The sequence below is a fragment of the Ictidomys tridecemlineatus genome, chromosome 8 (genome assembly GCF_052094955.1).
Source record: "Ictidomys tridecemlineatus isolate mIctTri1 chromosome 8, mIctTri1.hap1, whole genome shotgun sequence".
Classification (NCBI taxonomy): Eukaryota; Metazoa; Chordata; class Mammalia; order Rodentia; family Sciuridae; genus Ictidomys; species Ictidomys tridecemlineatus.
Window position 1 is genome coordinate 134,003,488 of NC_135484.1, and position 20,040 is coordinate 134,023,527.

General features: G+C 34.9%; 1 protein-coding gene and 1 pseudogene across 3 annotated transcripts in view; one reads left to right on the plus strand and one right to left on the minus strand.

The window, feature by feature from the left end:
• Gmds (GDP-mannose 4,6-dehydratase) overlaps positions 1-20,040 on the minus strand; it is a 615,427-nt gene that overhangs the window by 431,315 nt on the left and 164,072 nt on the right. The window lies entirely within an intron of this gene.
• Positions 1-20,040, plus strand: part of LOC101958985 (chondroitin sulfate N-acetylgalactosaminyltransferase 2 pseudogene) — a 105,781-nt pseudogene that overhangs the window by 84,345 nt on the left and 1,396 nt on the right.

The following is a 20,040-nucleotide window of genomic DNA, read 5'->3' on the forward strand; positions in this document are numbered from 1 at the left end:
TTGATATCTAAGTAGCTTACAGTCAGAATAAGTACAAAAAGCATTTCTTGGTCAACTTTCAGGAATGCTTGGTCCCAAACAGGGACACTGTCTGTTCATTTTTGTTTGTTCTCATTATCCTTAGGAGGAGGAGAAGATTCATCTCTGTGGTGGGTGCCCTGCTGAATGGTCTCTTTAATATTGCTCTGTTACCATTTGGTAGAAGAACTGCATCATTGTCTCCTCCTCCATCCATTTCCAAATCTTCCAGCAGGATCTTCACTGTCAAATGGTTTGGCAATTTCTATATTAATTTCAAATATCTCTCCATCTAAACACATATATCTCAATTGAAGACATGGTGTTGGGTCTCAAGAGATGGGAGATGGGAGGCAGAGCCTGCTGGAAGTGAGGTGGCATCTACACAAGAAAAGAAAGTTGGAGGATAAAGCTGCTACCCACATAAGGATTTTCAAGCAGTGACTGAAACTTGGATCAGGGAAATATGCTCATGATGAGTGAATGGAAATATTATAATAGAAATAACACATCATAAGAAATAACTAGATAAAAATTCTAGAACTTGAAAAACATCATATTGAAATAAAATGGGTTTTGTGCAGCAGCAAGTGGGCTTAGTAGCAGATTGGTGATGACAGAGAAAATGTCAAGAAAATCAAAGAGTAATAGAAATGAAAGGATCTGAGGAATGGAGAGAAAAAATACTGATCAAAATGGTGAAATCTTAGCTATTTGATGAATAATATTAAAGCATTCCTTTAACTGTGTTCTGAGAGAAAAGAAAAAAAAAAGGATGGGAAGAGAAAATTAATTTTCTCAGTAAATTAAAATTACTAATTTATCATATTCATAGAGGTCAGCAAATCCCAAGCAAGATAAATAACAAAGAAAACCCCACCTCTGCATGTCCAATGATAAAGTTGATCACCTGTTGCATGGCCCACTGTTTATAGTATAACAGTCACAGCCTTCCCGTGTGCTATCACATCTGGGTGTGATGTCTCAGGCATTTGCACTGTCCAGATCTCACCTTGAGATGTCAAATTATTTTCTCTCTTTCTCAACCATTCTTCCCTTAACTTAGAGGCAGTGTCACATGGTAACATGTTGATAGAGTTATTGATGGAGTGGCAACATTAATTGGTATTTCCCTCTGTTTATATGTTTCTTGCTATTTTATTTTAAAAGAATAAGCCCACTCTGAGCATTTTATGTATATCTGTGGGTTAAATATCAGAATATCCAGTATAAAATAGTGGTTAACAACCTGGATTTTGAAATCAAATGTATTTGAATCTTAGTTTGAGATTTTTCTAGATTCCTCAGAACCATCTAAAAAATACCCATTATTATTCCATTATGAAAATTAAATGCTTTTATCTGCACACTGCCTAACAAACAGAAAACACCCAATAGTTGTTTTAAATTTAATCATTATCATAACTATTATATTTAAAGAGGCAACTAAGGCATTTTACTTTACTAAAACAAATCAAAATTAAGCATTTGGAATTCATGCAATAAATAAATTTAATGACAGTACCAATTATAAGATAAACCCTTATTTCATGTATCACAAAGAAAGAAAAAGCCTTGCCAAGTGAAAGAGAATACTCTATTACCTGTATATCACCTTCTGATTATAAAGCAAGTAATATGTACATCTTAAAACCAATTAAATAAGGTATGTAAACAGTAATTCCCCCTTGTCTGCAGTTTCACTTACCAATGGTTAACTAAGATCCAAAAATATTAAATCCAAAATTTCAACAAGAAACAATTCATAAGTTTGAAATTGCACACTGCTCTGAGTAACATGATAAAATCTCATGCCATTCCTCTCTGTCCATCCTGGGGATGTGAATCATCCCTTTGTCTAGTGTATCTGCACTATACTGGCTACAAACTCTTCAGTCACTTAGTAGCCAGCCATCTCAGTTATCAATTCTATCAATAGGGTGTAATAGTACTTGTGTTTTGGGAGCATTTACGTAATAGCTTATTGCTACATCACAAAGCCTATGTCATTCATCTCATTTCTCATCATGAAGCCACTGTATCATTTCACATTGTCACAAGAAGAAAGGTGAATACAGTATGATATTTATAGAAATATTCACATATCTTTTATTCTAGTATATTGTTCTATTTATTCTTTCTTATTAGTTATTATCGTTAATCACAACCTGTACCTACTTTATAAATTAAACTTTATCATAGGTATGTATGCATAAGAATAAACATAGCATATATGGAGTTTGATATTATCTGCCATTTCAGAAATTTGCTGGGAGTCTTGCAATGAATGTATGCTACTCCTTGGATAAAGGGAGACTACTGTATTAACTCATTTAGTTCTCACAAAGTCCTACAAAATAGATACACGTTTTCCATAAATCAGATGAAGAAATTGTAGTCCACAAAGGTAAAAAAAAAATTGCTCAAACTTGATTTCAGAGTTCTTTCTACTAGCTATTGTACATTATGCTTTTCTTGGATTCTGTCATTTCATTTACTTGAAATGTTCCTATAACAAAGGTCTTAACTCTTTATTATATCAGGCTCAGATTGGTGAAAAAAAGGGGGAGCATTCCATGTCAGAGGTGACAAAATAAGTCACCTATTATTTATTATGAAATTCTACACAGAGGACTAGTGCATTTCAACCCCGACTGCCCATTAGAAAAAGTTCAGGTGCTTACAAAACCACAAATAAAGGGAAATAACTCCAGATGTTAAATGATCTTTATCAAACTTCTACTTCAGAGATAAACAACTAAAATTACTCACTGGATACCTTCCCAGATCAGTGACCTTGTTTCCTACAGACATCATCACTATCCCTATCTCAACCATAGCACACAAATTGCAGTGAGGTCCTTCTGTGTCTCCCCAACTGATTGCTCAGACCTTCCAAGGAAAGATGCCATGAGGGTATATTCTATACACAGTTCAGTGCCAGGACAGAGCAGAAGCCCAACAAGTAAGTGCTGAATGAATGGATAAACTTTCTCTTCCTCCAATTCATACTTACAACCAGTTACATTCATTTTTTAAAATAAAATGTAATCACATCTCCAATTTTCTTTTCCAGATATAAATCTAACTATTAAACCTCACACATCTTAATCCCTGGGAATACTGAACTACTCATATATCTTTTTTTTGCAATTATTTAATGTATTTATTATGCACTAATGTACATCACTATTTATTCATATTTTTCCTTTTTATTAGCACATTAAAATTATACATAACAGTGGGATTGGTTATAATACATTCATACATGCACAAAATAAAATAATTTGATCAGTTTCATTCCTCAGTACCTCCCCTATCCTTCCCTTCCTTCCCCTAATCCCCTTCTTCTATTCTACCAGTCTCCCTCCTATTTTCTTTTAATTTGTTACAAATTGTTATACATGACAGTAGAGTGAATTTTGACACATTGCACACAAATGGAATACAACATATAATTCTTCTGGCTGAACATGGTGTAAATCACACCAGTAGGGTAAATATACTTACATATAGGGTAATCATGTGTGTCATTCTATGGTTCTTCCCCTCACTCCCCTTTGTACAATCCAAAGTTCCTTCATTCTTCCCTACCTCCACCCCCACCCCCACTATGGATCAGTATGTGCTTACCAAATATTCAGCTTTTGGGGTTTGGGGGTACTAGCTTATTTCACTTAGCATGGTATTCTCTAGTTCCACCCATTTACCTATAAATGCGATAATTTCATTTTTCTTTAAGGTTGAGTAAGATTCCCTTGTGTATATGTACCACTTTTTTTTAATCTATTTATCTGTTGAAGAGCATCCAGGTTGGTTCGATAGTTGAGCTATTGTGAATTGAACTGCTATAAAATATTGATGTGGTTCTGTCACTGTGGTATGCTGATTTTAAGTCCTTTGGGTATAAACCAAGGAGTGGGATACTGGGTCAAATGGTGGTTTCATTCCAAGTTTTCTAAGGAATCGCCATACTGCTTTTCATAGCAGTTGTACCGATTTGAAGTCCCACCAGCAATATATGACTGTACCTTTTTCCCCAACACTTATTATTGCTTATATTCTTGAGAGTTGCCATTCTGACTATAGTGAGATGAAATCATAGAGTAGTTTTTATTTGCATTTCTCTAATTACTAGAGATGTTGAACATTTTTCCATGATGTTGACTGACTGTATTTCTTCTTCTGTGAAGTCTCTGGTTCAGTTTCTTAGCCCACTTATTAATTGTATTATTTGGTTTTGTGGTGTTAAGTTGTTTGAGTTCTTTATATATCCTGAAGATTAGTGCTCTATCTGAGGTGCTTGTAGTAATGATTTTTTCCCATTCTGTAGGCTCTCTCTTCACATTATTGATTGTTTACTTCGCTGAGAAGAGACTTTTTAGTTTCCATTCCATTCACTGATTCTTAATTTTACTTCTTGTGCTTTAAGAATCTTGTTAAGAAACTCAGGTCCTAAGCCAATATGATGAATATTTGGGCCTACTTTTTCTTCTATTAGGCGTAGGGTCTCTGTTCTAGTGCCAAAGTCTTTGATCCACTTTGAGTTGATTTTTGTGCAGAGTAAGAGAGAGAGGTTTAATTTCATTTTGCTACATATGGATTTACAGTTTTCCTAGCACCATTGGTTAAAGAGGAAATCTTTTCTCTAATGTATGATTTTGCACTTTTGTCTAATAGAAAACTCTATTATATGGGTTTGTCTTTGTATCTTCTAATTTGTACCATTGGTCTACATGTCTGTTTTGGTGCCAATACTATGTTTATTGTTGTTGTTGTTGTTGTTGTTACTATAGCTTTGTAATATAATTTAAGGTCTGGTATTATGATGCCTCCTGCTTTACTCTTCTTGCTAAGGATTGCTTTGGCTATTCTGGGTCTCTTATTTTTCCAGATGTATTTTATGATTGCTTTTTCTAGTTCTATAAGGAATGATGATGGGATTTTAATTGAAATTGCATTAAATCTGCATAATAGTTTTAGTAGTATGTCTTTCTGTATTATCAGATTTTCCCAAGAAATTGACAATCCCACCAATTTAAAAATCATAGTCATTCTTCAAAAAATAAATTAAATTATATCTTTTTTATTAAAATCTGCCTGGTACCCTCACATAAAATATGTCTCTTAAATAATCTGTAGTCAAATTAAAGGAATAAAAATGGAGAAATACAGAAAGTTATTTCTTTTATGTTTCAGAGTGCTAAGAAATCAATATCAGATAAAATCAATGTAACACTATAAATTAGAATTTGCTGGAGTCCAAAAACCACATGTAGCTAGTGGGTATTTAAAATGTGACTAGTGCAACTAAAAAACTAGATTTTAATTTTCTTTGAATTCAACTAATTAAAATATAAGTGTGAATAGTCACATGTTCATCGCTGCCATATCAGGCAACACAGGTCTGGCAGCACATTGAGCTACACCTTGGAGTACTATCTTGAGCCTCATCCTACACAATATTTTATTAATATCTCAGGTATTTCAATGATAAAAAGCTACAATAAGTGATTAGTAATTTGGAAGGAGAAATAATGCCCCTGAAGCAGATATTAACTATTGGTACCAAGGTCCACATCTAGTACATATAATGAAATCAAATACAGTGTTGAAGGCAATAATGGACCTGTGAGATCTTAACATCTAAGGATATGGTAGCCATCTTCATTTTTGTGAGCACTAATATTCACACAAGGAAACTGCTGCACAACACATTCCTTACTGTATGTCCCATTGTTAATTAGCAATGACTATATAAACTGAATAAAACACCAAACCCCCAAAACAAACACAAAAAGTGTCACAAATTATGATGGTGTAGGTGCATTGGTATACAAGCAGGGAAAGAAAAATAAAACAGACTTTGATTAACTGAGGCTCAAAATGTCAAAAGTATGACACTAACTACTCAATAAAGCTGATAGCATCATGGCTATACATAGATGGAAACTGTCTTCAAAGTGAAGGAGGACAGCCACTCTACCCTCTTAAGGCTATTGGTTGTGCCTGACTTGTGGACTGTCAGCATATCACACCAAAAGCAAAGCTTTATCCATCTGGAATAGTTTTCATTAATAGGGACCAGGATAGTATGGAGAGTTGAAAATCACATCTGTGGAAGATTGGAGAAAAGCCTAAGAAGATTTAACTTGGAATAACAGGTCATAATAATTCTTATTATGTTGTAACTCTCCTGATATATCTGGGAAAAAGTAAAATAGAAGAGAGATCTAACTCATTTTCCTTATTCTGGAGGTAAAAGTTAAAGGCAGAAAGATCTATTCTGAACATGGGAAGAACTTTCAAATAAAGTCTTCTGAAGGTGGTAACAAAGATGTTCAAGAACATTGCTATCTACCACACTGAGGATCACTGTGAAGGGTGTGAAGGACAGAAGCAGGGAATGGAGAAGAAACCATCAAAGCCTATACTTGGAAGTTGAAGCAGAGAATAAAAGAAAATAATTTAGTGTTCATAGCTGCCATATAAATCAGAGTTACACCTGGGAGGCAGAGCTAGATCTTCTAATCCTCAATATAGACTGTCCACTAGAATAGAGTAATTCACAGGTGTTCAAGTTGTTTTAAAGGTAATAGGCTTCAGCTGCAGCTGCTGGAGTAATGTCCATTAAACACGCCATCATGTACAGAGTTTCTTTATGAATGCAATACAGAGTTATACATATCTGAAAATATATCATTTATCAGAACTAGAATTTTCTTTAAAAAGGGAGAATTTGGTCATTAGAATAATTATAAGCTATTTCATAGTTTTATTTATAGTGTTTATAATTACCCCTTTCATAATTGATGCTAATAGAAAATGATTTATTATTGAGACATAAAATTTGTACATCCTTATGGAGTAATTCAATACATATATACAATGTGTCATAATCAAATTAGGATAATAAGCATTTCTATCTCTTCAACCATTAATTACTTTTGTGTGTTGGAAATTTCATGCTCTTGTTAATTTTAAACATATCACATAAATTGTTTTTTCATGCACTTTTTGGCTGCTGTGTGTCATCTTTTGAGACACTTCTGATTATTTCTTTAGTCCATTTTTTAAATTGGATTATTCAGGTTTTTGTTTTCATGATTGTTTTTAGTTCCTTGTGTATTCTGGATATTGACCCTTTACTGAATGAATGGTTTGCAAATATTTTCTCCCAGTCTGTGGGTTGCCTCTCAGTTTTGTTCATTATTTTCTTTGCTGCACAGGAGATTCTCAGCTTGATACAATCAAATTCTTGTATTTTCACTTTTATTGCCTGTACTTTTGTGATCCTAACTGAAAAATCATTGCCTACACCATTGCCTATGTTTTCATGTAGTATATGTGTCTTCAAATGTTTTCATAGATTGTTTTAACAAAAGTTACCCTACTGTGCACTAAAGAAAAAACAGAATATATCCTCCACTACATGTTTTAGAGCTCCTTACTTAACTACCGTCCATTCCCCTCCCAGCTTCCCACCTGGGGTTTAACATTTAGATATTTGATCTATTTTCAATTGATTTTTGTGTTCAGGGAGAGGAAGGGGGAGAAGTTTCAAACTTTCATTAATGTATATTCATTTTTTCCAGCATCATTGCATGTTCTTAGCATCTCAATAAAATCTCAGTTGGCTATATGAATGCACAGTACCAAGCTGTTTTAGCTTTGCAGTATGTTTCAAAGTCAAGTATTAGGATACTTCCAACAAAACCCTCTATCCCATTCAGGATCCCTTTGGCTACTCTGGGTTTTTTGTGGTTCCATATGAATTTAGGATTGTTTTATCTGTTTGTATAACTTCATTGAACCTATAGAACATTTGGGAGAGTATGGTTATTTTAACAACATTGATATTTTTTTCCTATCCATGAACACAAGATATTTTTCCAGTTCTATGTGTCCTGAATATATCATCACTGTTTTTTTTTTAAAGAGAGAGAAAGAGAGAGACAGAGAGACAGAGAGAGAGAATTTTTTAATAGTTATTTTTTAGTTTTTGATGGACACAACATCTTTATTTTATTTTTATGTGGTGCTGAGGATCGAACCTAGCGACCGTGCATGCCAGGCAAGCGCGCTACTGCTTGAGCCACATCCCCAGCCCCTCATCAGTGTTTTTTAATTTTCATTGTAGAGATTTGTTGCTTCATTTAGATTACTCCTAAATAATTTTTTTGAGTTTTTTTTGTTTGTATCTGTTTTATTAATTTGCTTAGAAAGATTCTAAAAGTGTTGTTCAAGTGCTAAGGGGGAAAAATTTCAGATGTTCAGAGAGGGCATTCGCCTAAAAAGAATCTACAAGTAATAAACAGGAACTTCTTTAAAAATGAAGATAGGAAGTGCCATTTTCAGTACTGGCATTAAAGCCTAGTTTTTGAACTTTTTGAATTTTACAAAATAAGTTTTATAGCTGAAATAACCAAAAATAATATAACCATACTTTTTTTAAAAAAATAACAAGAGAATGTACAGGTAAATATAAGCATGCCTCATTCTTTCACACACTATTTTTTCTCTTGAACTATTCTTGTCAGTCTATAAACCACACAAGCAATGCTAGCGATATAAACACCCACATTGTACAGGTGAAAAATCAACTTAGTTTACACACCAGCTTCCCCAAGTGATAATGGTACCTGGTATCCTCCCCCCAGACTTCTCTACCTGTCTCTGTTCCTTGGTTGTACACAGCAATCACTTCACTACTTAAACTATCTATGACAGCCAAGAGAGCCAGGGAGGGGCCTCCATAATGGTGGGCTTTTTTTCCTTAAATACACAATAGGAAGCAAATTTTATTTTCAGGTCTTGGATAAACACAGCTTAAAACAGCAAAACAAAATGAAGCTAGTTTCTAAGTTCTATAATTATATAATAACTATTCATCCACTCATTCAAACAATATAGCTGAGTACCTATTATGAGCCATCACCATTCTAGACCCCATTGCATGATATCCATTCCAGGAGGTACAGCAAAACAAAATTTCTGCCTTTGTGGATCTCATGATTCAGGCAGGGGAAGAAGACCACTAAACAACATGAATAAGTACAATGTATGATGGTAGAAGAACGTGCTATGGAGTAAGGAGCTGGGTACAGGCAGAATGCAAGTCACAGAGAGTAAGGGAGCCGCTTACTAAGAAGGTGACCTCTGAAAAAACTCAAAGAAAGAAGCAAGCCATTGAAGGCCTCCAAGTGCAGAAGGCCCTAAGGCAGAAGCATGGCTGACCTGTCCCAGAGTCAGCAAGAAAGTCAATATGACTACCACCTGGGGTAGAGGGAGAAATGTGCAGACAGGCCCTGGAGACCTCTACAGAACTAACCAATTGCTTGTTCACTGCCTTCCCCACCCACCCTCATTTACTCACACTCTGCATTCCTGAATCTCACAGCCTCTGAGAATAATAAGAAGCTATTATAAATAAGAAGTCTTAATGGTATTTTGAAAATAAAGGAAAACATTTTTCTATAGATTGACTGTTTGCCCCAAATCTACCCTCAAGTATGGTGTGCTTTCACTTTCAATAAGAGTGAAAGTGATATTATACGTATTGATCATACTAAAGATCTTAAATGGTTACCAATTCACATTATTTAAAACTACCTACTTCTGTAGAGATGATTGTTATAAATGTTTATCCAAGACCCAAATTTAATAACAGGAGACAAGAGGACAGAGGAAAAAATGTGTGTACTGATTTAAATTCTATCTCATAAGTCATTCTTTATTCATACAATACATTAAAAGCTTTCAACTGTTTTTATAGCTATGAGTTTTGACTTTAAAACCTGAAATCCTAAGCCACTGCAAGGTAGTTGGCTTGGATTATTTCCTAGTGCTAAAAGTTTGGCAGCTAAATAAAACTGAGAACTATATGTTAATCATTCACTCAATATTTTCTAGACCACAATTATGCATAGATCAGCATAAGAAACCAAAGAAACACCACCAGCAATATTCCCTGCACTAGCCCAGAAACAATTTCCCATCTGTGGTCTCAAGAGGGGAAGCTTCCCAGAGACTCAAGAGATACATCTCCCCCATGCCCTGGAAGGGGCACTCCCGGTGACCTGCATGTCATGTGCAGCAGCCCTCTTCCAGGTCCCTTTCTCCCTTGAATAAATGTATAGTCATTCCTCGGTATCCACAGGAGATTGGTTTCAGGACTCCTGCTCCATACAAAAACTCCTGGATGTTCAAGTCCCTTATTTAAAATCATCCTCTGGTCCACTTTAAATCATCTTTAGATGACTTATAATACCTAATACAATGCAAATGTGTTAGTAAGCAGTGCTTATACATCTGTACAGATAGGACAGATTTTTTTTCAAATATTTTCCAACCTCAGGTGCAGAATCTGCAAATATGGAAGGCCAACTAAATATTAGGAAATTTCACATAACTATACAAGTACATATAATTAAAAAACAAAAGTATAAATATCCCGGGTGCTGATTTTAAATTGCTGACCTAGAATATTTGTTGTTTATGATGAAAACAGGGAAGAAGGATGCTATATAATTAGGATCATTTGGACTAACATGGATATTTGTGAAGATTGCAAAAAACTGCGACAAATAAATATATTATCACTTTTCACTAAAATAAGAAAAAATCCTTTTTCTTTAGTAAATATATGCATAAACTGAATTCAAAATATGACTGGTATAATTTTCAAGGCTAGACACTCTTCATTGATATTTTTAAAACTTGCTTTTTGCTCTATTTATTTATTTAGTTAGTTGTAGATAGACACAATACCTTTATTTTTATTTATTTTCATGTAGTGTTGAGGATCAAACCCAGGGTTTCACACATGCTTGGCAAACACTTTATCACTAAGCAACAAACACAGCACTTTTTGCTTTCAATTAAAAATAACTGTTAATAATTCAAATCACCAAGTTTTCAATTATAGTGCTTTGATTTCATCTTAAAAAACATGGTAAACAGCATTAGTCTAAAACTTATATTGAGGTCTGGGGACACAGCTCAGTTGATAGAGTGCTTGCCTTATATGCACAAAGCCCTAGATTCAATACCCAGAAACACAGGGGGTGTGGGGGGGGGTGGGGAACCTATATTGAAAGACGAGTCACAATAGAAAGGATCAACTGGCAACAAATAGTCTGGAGTTTCAAAATTCCCAGGAGCAGTTCTGTAATTTGAGGCAAATTAATCAATCTCTTTGAGCCTTAATTCACTTACCTATAAAACAAAGATATTCATAGTTCCTTCTCATTTGTGAGGGTTAAGAGATAACATGAACAAAGCATTTAACTTTTAATAAATTGCAGCTATTATTAATACCAGTTTTTTGTTTGTTTAGAATTTGTATGGTCAGATCTATAAACATAGCATTTACCCTAACAAGCCATGGATACAAAGTAGCAGCACCCAAGCCCAGGACAGGAATTCTGTTTGTGACCATCAAAGCTACGTCCCTTGGGCATAACATACCTAGAATTTAAAGAATATCAAATAAATATCCTTTTTTTTTTTTAGAGAGAGAGAGAATTTTTTAATATTATTATTTTCAGTTTTCAGTGGACACAACCGCTTGAGCCACATCCCCAGCCCAAATAAATATCTTTTTATCAAAAAGAAGAAAAATAATAAGTATCCCTGCAGAATGCTTTAATATACTTCATAGTTGGGATTGGCCCGAAAGTTTTGCATCACTTCCTGTTGTAAAAGATACTTTGATATTTCTGCTTCCTGCTGCAAAAGATACTTTGATATTTCTGATATTGAATATATTCAGTAAGCAAAAGGAAGGTCTTCAATTTCTTAAGAAGTTCACTTACATGACAAGGTGGTGGTTGGTTGTACTTTTTTAAATTTGCAGGTAAGTATAGGCCAAAACATATTTTCCATTCTTAAGATCTAAAACCCCAAGGAAACAAAAAGCACAAATATTCACTACCACAAAGTGGTTGTACTTTCCATAATGGAAGACAATATGAAAACAAACAAAACCAAACCATAATAAATGTGAAGTATAACACTATTACTAAAATCAAACTTTAAAAAATGAGCATATAAAATGTTTAAGAAACTGCTAACACTATAGTTAACATCTTTATAAGGTCAACTCTTGCAGGCATGTTCAAAACTCAATAAAGAAGTTGGATGCCACAATGGCTGTGTGAAACATGCATAATCTAGAGGGAACAAAGCACTTGTGGAACCCAATGTCTCAACAGCCCTAAATAATATTCCACCTGTCATTTATCAAACAATTTGGCCCAACTCCCTAACAAGACAAAAGTCACTATTGTTGAATGACAAATGTGCTACGAGAACAGATTGGGAAAAGCTGTTTGAAGGTTAGAAATACTCCCAAGTATTTCAAAAGAAAAGTAATAAATAAAACGTGTTAATGCCCAATATTACTGGTCAAAAATAATCAAGAATTAACAAATGTTACTATTAAAGCTACATACCCAAGTGATGGACAAATTGAGTTATATAAATAGGTGCTCTGCAAATAAAGATTCAAGAATGGATAATTAATTACACACCATGTGGAAAAGATATTGCACAAATGTAAAACATCAACAAGTGGAACCTAATGGAATGTTTTCAAAATACAAAGAGCAGATCTCACATTTTCCATTTCCTGGAAAGCAGACCTGTCGTAAATTGTGCTTTCATACACTAAATTGATACTAAAAGGCAATTCAGGTTTGAGGAACTACTCCTTCAATATTCTAGATGTGTAAAAATTAAATGTATCAGTAATCATAATTGTATGTATGTAATTCCTATAATTTTCAGTATGTCAAAATTTATCAAAGTATATTGGAAATAAGGATGAGAAATAACAAACCCAAGAAAAGGTTTTAAAAGACACTTTAAGGAGGGAAAAAAAATAAAAGAACAGAGGGAGAGAAAGAAAATATACATTTTAACCAACCACATTTACACACTAAAAGCAAATACATTGTTGCTGAATATTTCCCATTATTTTCTTCCCTAGGACTGATTGACATTTTTTTTTTGAGAGAAAGAGAGAGAGAGAGAGAGAGAGAGAGAGAGAGAGAGAGAGAGAGAGAGAGAGAGAATGAATTTTTTAATATTTATTTTTTAGTTTTCAGCAGACACAACATCTTTGTTTGTATGTGGTGCTGAGGATCAAACCCAGGCCCTATGCAAGCCAGGCCAGTGCGCTACTGCTTGAACCACACCCCCAGCCCCTTGATTGACATTTTTGTCTATGTGAAGAGAAAGACTGTTTCTCCCTATACCTAGGACGCAGGACACTTCCTCCTTTTCTTCCCTCTCCACAACTCCCTAATTTCTTCCCACTTTATTAATTACCCCCTTTTTAATCCTTTGGTCAAGTCACTTGGTTTAACTTTCTGACACAAGCCCTGATACTGAGGTGGGGGCAGCCAGGCTGGTATGGGGAGTAAGAGGTAGCTCTGCCAGTTTCAGATTAGCTAGGCTGACTTCATGCCAGCTGATTCTTTAGCAAGGCCATACTATTACATACTATTTAAAAAATTATTTTTTTAAGGAGGAAAAACCATTCCATTTATATTTCTATAAACTTTCCAATAACTCAATCAGGTAGGTATTATTATTATCTATGTGTTATGTATAAGAAAACTGGAGCACAGAAAGTTAAATGGCTGTCCAAGGTTACAAAAGCTAGCAAGTGGCAAATGAAGATCAGAGCCCAGAACATCTAGCTCTAGAGCCCATAGTCTGAACCACTAATATGCTATTTATTGCCCTAGAGGTCTCTTCTCTGAAATTCTATTTAGAGCCCTGAAATAGCAAACCAAGTAAGAAACTTTAACATATAAAATATGAGTGTTGATAGTGGGGGAGCCTGGGATAGAAGGTCCGTAGGAATTCTCTGTATGTTCTCAATTTTACTGGGGACCAAAAACTTCTCAAAAAATAAAGTTTTTTAATTTGTTTTATTTTTGGAAATTAATAAAATGTAGGTGAAAACACTATTAAAACTTATCTTTATTACAGACTGATATAAATCTCATAATAAATAGATATGGAGGAAAACAAATCAAAATACATTTACAAATTAATGAAAAGTGAGGTTCTTGAAGAAGACAGAAGTGATATTTTACCTCTCTGGGTTTCAGAAGAGGCAGGGAAACTATTCAATCCATCAATCAAATAATAAGTGGATTTGAATCAAACCAAAGAGAGGAAAGTATAATGTGAGACATTCATAGTTACATATATGTCCAGGTCTAGGAAAGGGGAGCTGTCTGTGTGTTAAAAACTAGACAGCTTCCAGTGCCCACAAGCCTAAGGTGCATTGTTTCAGGGGAAGGAAGTGAGAGAGAAAGCTAAAAAGATCTTAGACCACTTGGACCTAGGAGTACTTGAGTCCTGGCTGAGCAGAAGCACAGAAGAATGGAAAGTACTGGGAGAAGTGGCTCTGGTGTGATGGCTTCTGAGAAGATGATGAAAAGGGTTTTACATATGAAAAGTTTGGCAAGATTTCAAATATGCTTTTCATATGTTTTCAACAGAGGAAAATTATTCAATTTTACTCCAGAATTAGGATTACAAGTCAGTAGCTCAGACACAACCAAAGTGAACACATATAAAACTGCTCCAAAATTAAGAAATATCTGACAATATCAAAGAATGCATGCAAACTAGAAAGCCTGGAACTGGAACCATTCTACCACATTAAAGACAAAAATAATTCACTCAAAAATCACTAAATACCCACCAATATCAGGTACCACAGGAATCTTTGGGGATAAAATTTATCTACGTAATTTATTTGTAAAAAAAAATTTGCAGTGTTTTTTGATAAATACACACATAGTGAAATTGTTACTATAGACAAACCAGTTAATATATCCATCATTTCACTGTTACCCCTTGACTTTGTATGGCAGAAACATCTAAAGTTTACTCTTCTAGCAAAAATCTCAAATACAACTCTAAATATATTGAGTAGCAATCTCATGTTTTACATTAGATATGTAACTTATTCATTCTCCACATCAGCATCACAATCAATTTTTAAAAATAATATATAATTTGGAAGAAATAGTAACATTAAAGCATATAATTGCTATCATTGCCATGGTTCCAACAAAGTGTTACAGGTGCTCAAAAATATACTTTTTTTTTTTTGACAGGGGGATACCAGAAATTGAAACCAGGGTTACTTAACCATTGAGCCACATCCCGAGCCCTTTTTATATTTTATTTTTAGACAGGATCTCAGAAATTTGCTGAGGTTGACCTTGAACTTGTGATCCTCCTGCCTCAGCCTCTCAAGCTGCTGGGATTATAGGTCTGAGCCACTGGGTGGAGATGAAAGGAATACTTTCCATACAGGCAGTGATATGCTAAAATATATCTTAAACTAGATGAATTAAATTATATGCAAGTTTCTTCTCAATTATATAATTCCTGAAGATTATTATCAAAGTACACCTGTGTTCCAACAGGTGGTAGGCAACTTTCTCCAAGTTAAATTCACACTTCCTCAAAATAAACTACTTAGCAAGTTAATTCATGAAAAAATATGGTTTTAACTCCATTATCAGTAATTAAGCAAGAGGCAGTCTTTTATATAAGAAATATATGTTAAATGTGATAAAACAAAGATATACTTTCTAGGGAAGTACAGAACAATATGAATATATATATCCAAGCATCTTATTTAATTTTATTTATTATTTCACAAGCATAGGCCATGATCACAAAGAGTCTATAATGTTTCTATCCTTTTCTATTACTATCATACCTACAGAAAAGAAAACTTAAATATAAAATGATAAATACCTTGTCCAAGCACACTCATCTAGGAAATAAGAGAGTTTGGCCTTAAATCCAGACTTAAGAGCCATGCTTTAAAAGCCTTCCCTACACTGCCTCTTGCTAAAAGAAGCCTAGCTAGGGGGATGATACAAACTCTAGCTCAAACTGTCTGGTGATTGCTAAAATATGATCATAACTCAGAGAGTAGAAACTTGGTTTATTGTATCATGCCTTTCCTAGTGGGAGGAAGAGGAGGCTCTATGAGGTTTTCCATACCTCATTCCTTAGTCAGTCATCTGTATCTACCCAGTACCTACATGCTGCCACTATGCTAAGGACTCAGAAATGCAGTCTCCAAGACAGAATCTGGCACCCCTTTTGTACCATGGACCACTGGCCACCTAGCCTACGGATGCTTTCTCAGAATAGTGTTTTTAAATGAAATTAAGTTATATAACATTTTAACGGAAGTAAATTATACTGAAAAGCAATTATCAATATATTTTGAAAAACAAGTTCATGATATAGTAATATACATCCTCTAAGATCTTGCAGTTCAATGGAAAATGTCACAGGAGCAGAGCTGGAAAGGTAATGGAATATACTACCTAGAAATACTCCTTTATATAAGTTCACACACATTTTCAACACTAAGACCACAGGAGGACAAAAGTCACATGATCTCAAAAAAAGTCTCTGAATTTCCCTGTGGCTCTCTAATCCAGAGGATTATTCAGGGTCAATGCTTTTGACCTCCTCAGTACTAGGACTTCCTTGACCTTGGCATCTAAGACTCCACATTTACCTTACCAGTTCTTCCCATTCCCACTATTTCTACTATGTTCCTTCCAGAATTCTTTTTTTTCTTTGTCCACATGTTGAACATGTTGTCCAAGCTGGTCTCAAACTCTTAGATTCAAGGGATCTTCCCCCCTCAGCCTCCCGAGTAGCTGGGACTATAGGTACACACCTATCTCATCCTCTGATTTCTGAACACAGACATATCCAAGAGTTTCCTATCAGAGTGTGCACCACAGAACTGATACCTGATGGAACAGTGCCTAGTAAATTCTTGACTGGCCTTCAGATATCATCTCCCATGAGCAGACACTGCAGTTACTTTTTTTTTTTTTTAGTTGTAGTTGAACACAATAGCTTTTATTTATTTATTTATCTATCTATCTATCTATCCATCCATCTATTTATTTATTTGTGGTGCTGAGGATTAAACCCAGCACCTCACAAGTGCTAGGCAAGCACTCTACCACTCAGCCACAATGCCAGTCCTGCAGTTACTCTTTATGTATTATTTTTTTAAATGTAAAATATCTCATATGTCCTTGTTTTTCCTCACTCATGCTTATCCACAGAAGCTATATCCTTGCTCCAGAAATGAGTTCCTTGTCCCAAAACACAACAGATTCTTCCCAAGCAGAGACAAAGATCCCTATCTTTCCAGTGCCTTCCTCTGCCCATTGTTCACATAAACATAGATGTTCTGAAGAATTTTTTTCCTGGCAAGCATGTTCTACCAATCCCATTCTAGATGTTCACTGGATCAAAACCAAATCTATACATCTCAAATCCTAAATTCCTCATTCAAGGGCCTATAATAGCCAAATTGGGTATTTCTAGGACATAGCAACTAGTGAATATGAGTCTTTCTATACAGATTTTTAGGGTTCTTATCTTAAGAAATCCTTTATTCCATCAGCATAATGGCAATGAGGGTCAGACCTGAGTGAGGCACTCCATAATCCCTTTTCCTGAATCCATCTTCCCTAATGGATAATTAATTTCTTGTATATATTTGTATTAACCACATAGCTACTTCACACATAACGTGAACTCAATAAATGTTGAATGAGTGAAAGAAAAACAAAGTAAATACAGAATAACTGATAATATGTCAAAGACTGCATCTCTAGCTAAGAAGAAACGTTACATTTTCTTCAACTATTAAAATGATTTTGAAAAAGCTATGAAAAACAAGAACACATGAGATACTTTACACTTAAAAACTAATAAAACCCCAAACTTCTTTCGGCCACCTGTATAGGCATATTTGAAATTTCTAAGGGAGCAAAATGGCAAGTGATGGTGAAGAATGAATATCAACTGAAGGTGATCAGTCACAACCTGTTTATTCCTGTTTCTTATTTTGATTGTGAGGCACAGGATACACCCAGCCTCACTGTCTTCATCTCTAAAATGCTGACACTACCATCAGGGCCACAAAAGAGAGAGGGGTGGGGGGGGGAATGATGGAAAAGTCTGCTGTCAATCTGCAGAGCAACTCTTTGTTAAGGAAGAAATCCACATGAGTTGGAAGGTCCATGCCAGGTAGGAAGATACATGTTATGTGCCACTAAGACTAATGGAAATGAATCTCTACCTGGTGTTTTTTGGTTCTCCATGTGTTTGCCGTGCTTCTTCAGCCATGAAAACACTTTACTTTTCAGACATTTAACTTCTCCTTCACACAACAGGAAGCATAATGCTATAGGAATAGCCACTGTCAATATCATTTTTAATTATCAATAATTTATGAACTATTTAAAAGGCAAAATTTTTTTTCTTACAATTTAGATCCTCTAAAATGTTCAAAATCTTTAAAATATGAACCTTTCTTTACCCCAACTCTCAATATTATAGTTCTTCAAAGTTCTAATTCTTTCTTTATAGGACTCATTTGAAGAAATGGAAGGTATCTACAAAGCTTCTTCAGGATGTCTAAAGTAGGCTGAATAACAATTTTTGCCATTTTTTTAAAGAGAACTGATCAAATGTGGAAATAATACTGCTCCAAAATATGCTGAAAGTTCCAATTCTCTCCAAGATATTAGGAGCATGACCTGCAAGCTCTGGTTTCAGACCAGCAGGGAGTGGATTTTGAGAGTTATGGTTTTGTTTTCCAGTGACCAATCTCTGCAAACTGAAGTTTAAGGAAAGATACTGGAAGTCATCCAAAATCAATCTTCTTTCAATTTCATCATTTTAGGACAAGGAGTAGATCCTTCACACTGCATGGAACAAAATCAATAAATGCCAAAAACAACAGGCATGGCTCTTTCAAATCATTTCATCAGGACTTAGCAGAGGCAAACACAATGAAGTATCTGTAAGCTGCTAGAATAACATTTTCACTTTGTTATTCACTGTGCTATAATCTGAACTCCATCTTCCTGATCCAAATGCCATTTCAATATTGAAATTGCTATAGCTGGTAAAATCACAAACATATCTGTGAATTTCTATCTGCTTAAATCAGATGAGTATTTGACCTTTTTCCATCTCAGACTCAGATATTCTGCATAAATATACTGTTTTATTTTTGCATGTATTCTTTTATGCATCTGAGACTCAGTGACCCTTCCCTAGAAATACCAACTAACGGTTTTGCTTTCAACACTGGAATGTTTAGATTAGACAGTCAGTGCACAGGGGAAATTAATACAGCCCCCACCTGCCACAACTCATGGTAACTTGTGCAGTGTCACTCTTGTGCAGAAGACACCAGAGTACCTCAGGGACAGTGCTGGATTAAAGATGCACCTTTTCTAAACATATCTAGTTACTCTTCATCACTGACAAATCCAAGAGCATCAACCTCCAGCTAAATCACTCAGCAGATGCATGGGAAAGTAAAGTATTTAGTGTTCAAAAAGTTGTAGTTTGCTTAAAAGGTTGCTTTTTAACTTATGTTTATAAAATGGTACTTCAGATTCTGATCCTAAAATATTTCAGTAAGTAAAATTTGCAAAACAATATCTTCAGTTTCTTGATGTGTGGAATGGGCTGCTGAGGCAGCAGCAGCACTGGTGCTCACAGTGCCATCCAGGTGTGTCAGCTGCCCAGAAGGCAGCAGTAGCTCTGTGAACATGGTGCACAGAATAAACAAGTGCCAAAGTCACTGTCCAATGAATTCTATAAATTTGATTGTCTTATTCTTGATATCAGGATAACAATACAAGAAGTATACTTATTTTTCCATTTCTCCAATTAATTATGACTACTAAAAAAGGAAACTTTTTAAACTACAGTGAAATTCATTTTGATTCCTTTTATGAAACTCCTGATTTTGTTTTTAATTGTGATAACATTTTGCTAAACATATAAATAAGCAGCTTATCTTGTTGAGCAAATGCACATTGATAAGAATGTCTAAAAGAGGGGCTGGGGTTGTAGCTCAGTGGTACAGCACTTGCCTAGCATGTATGAGGCACTGGGTTAGACACATCCCCCCCCCCC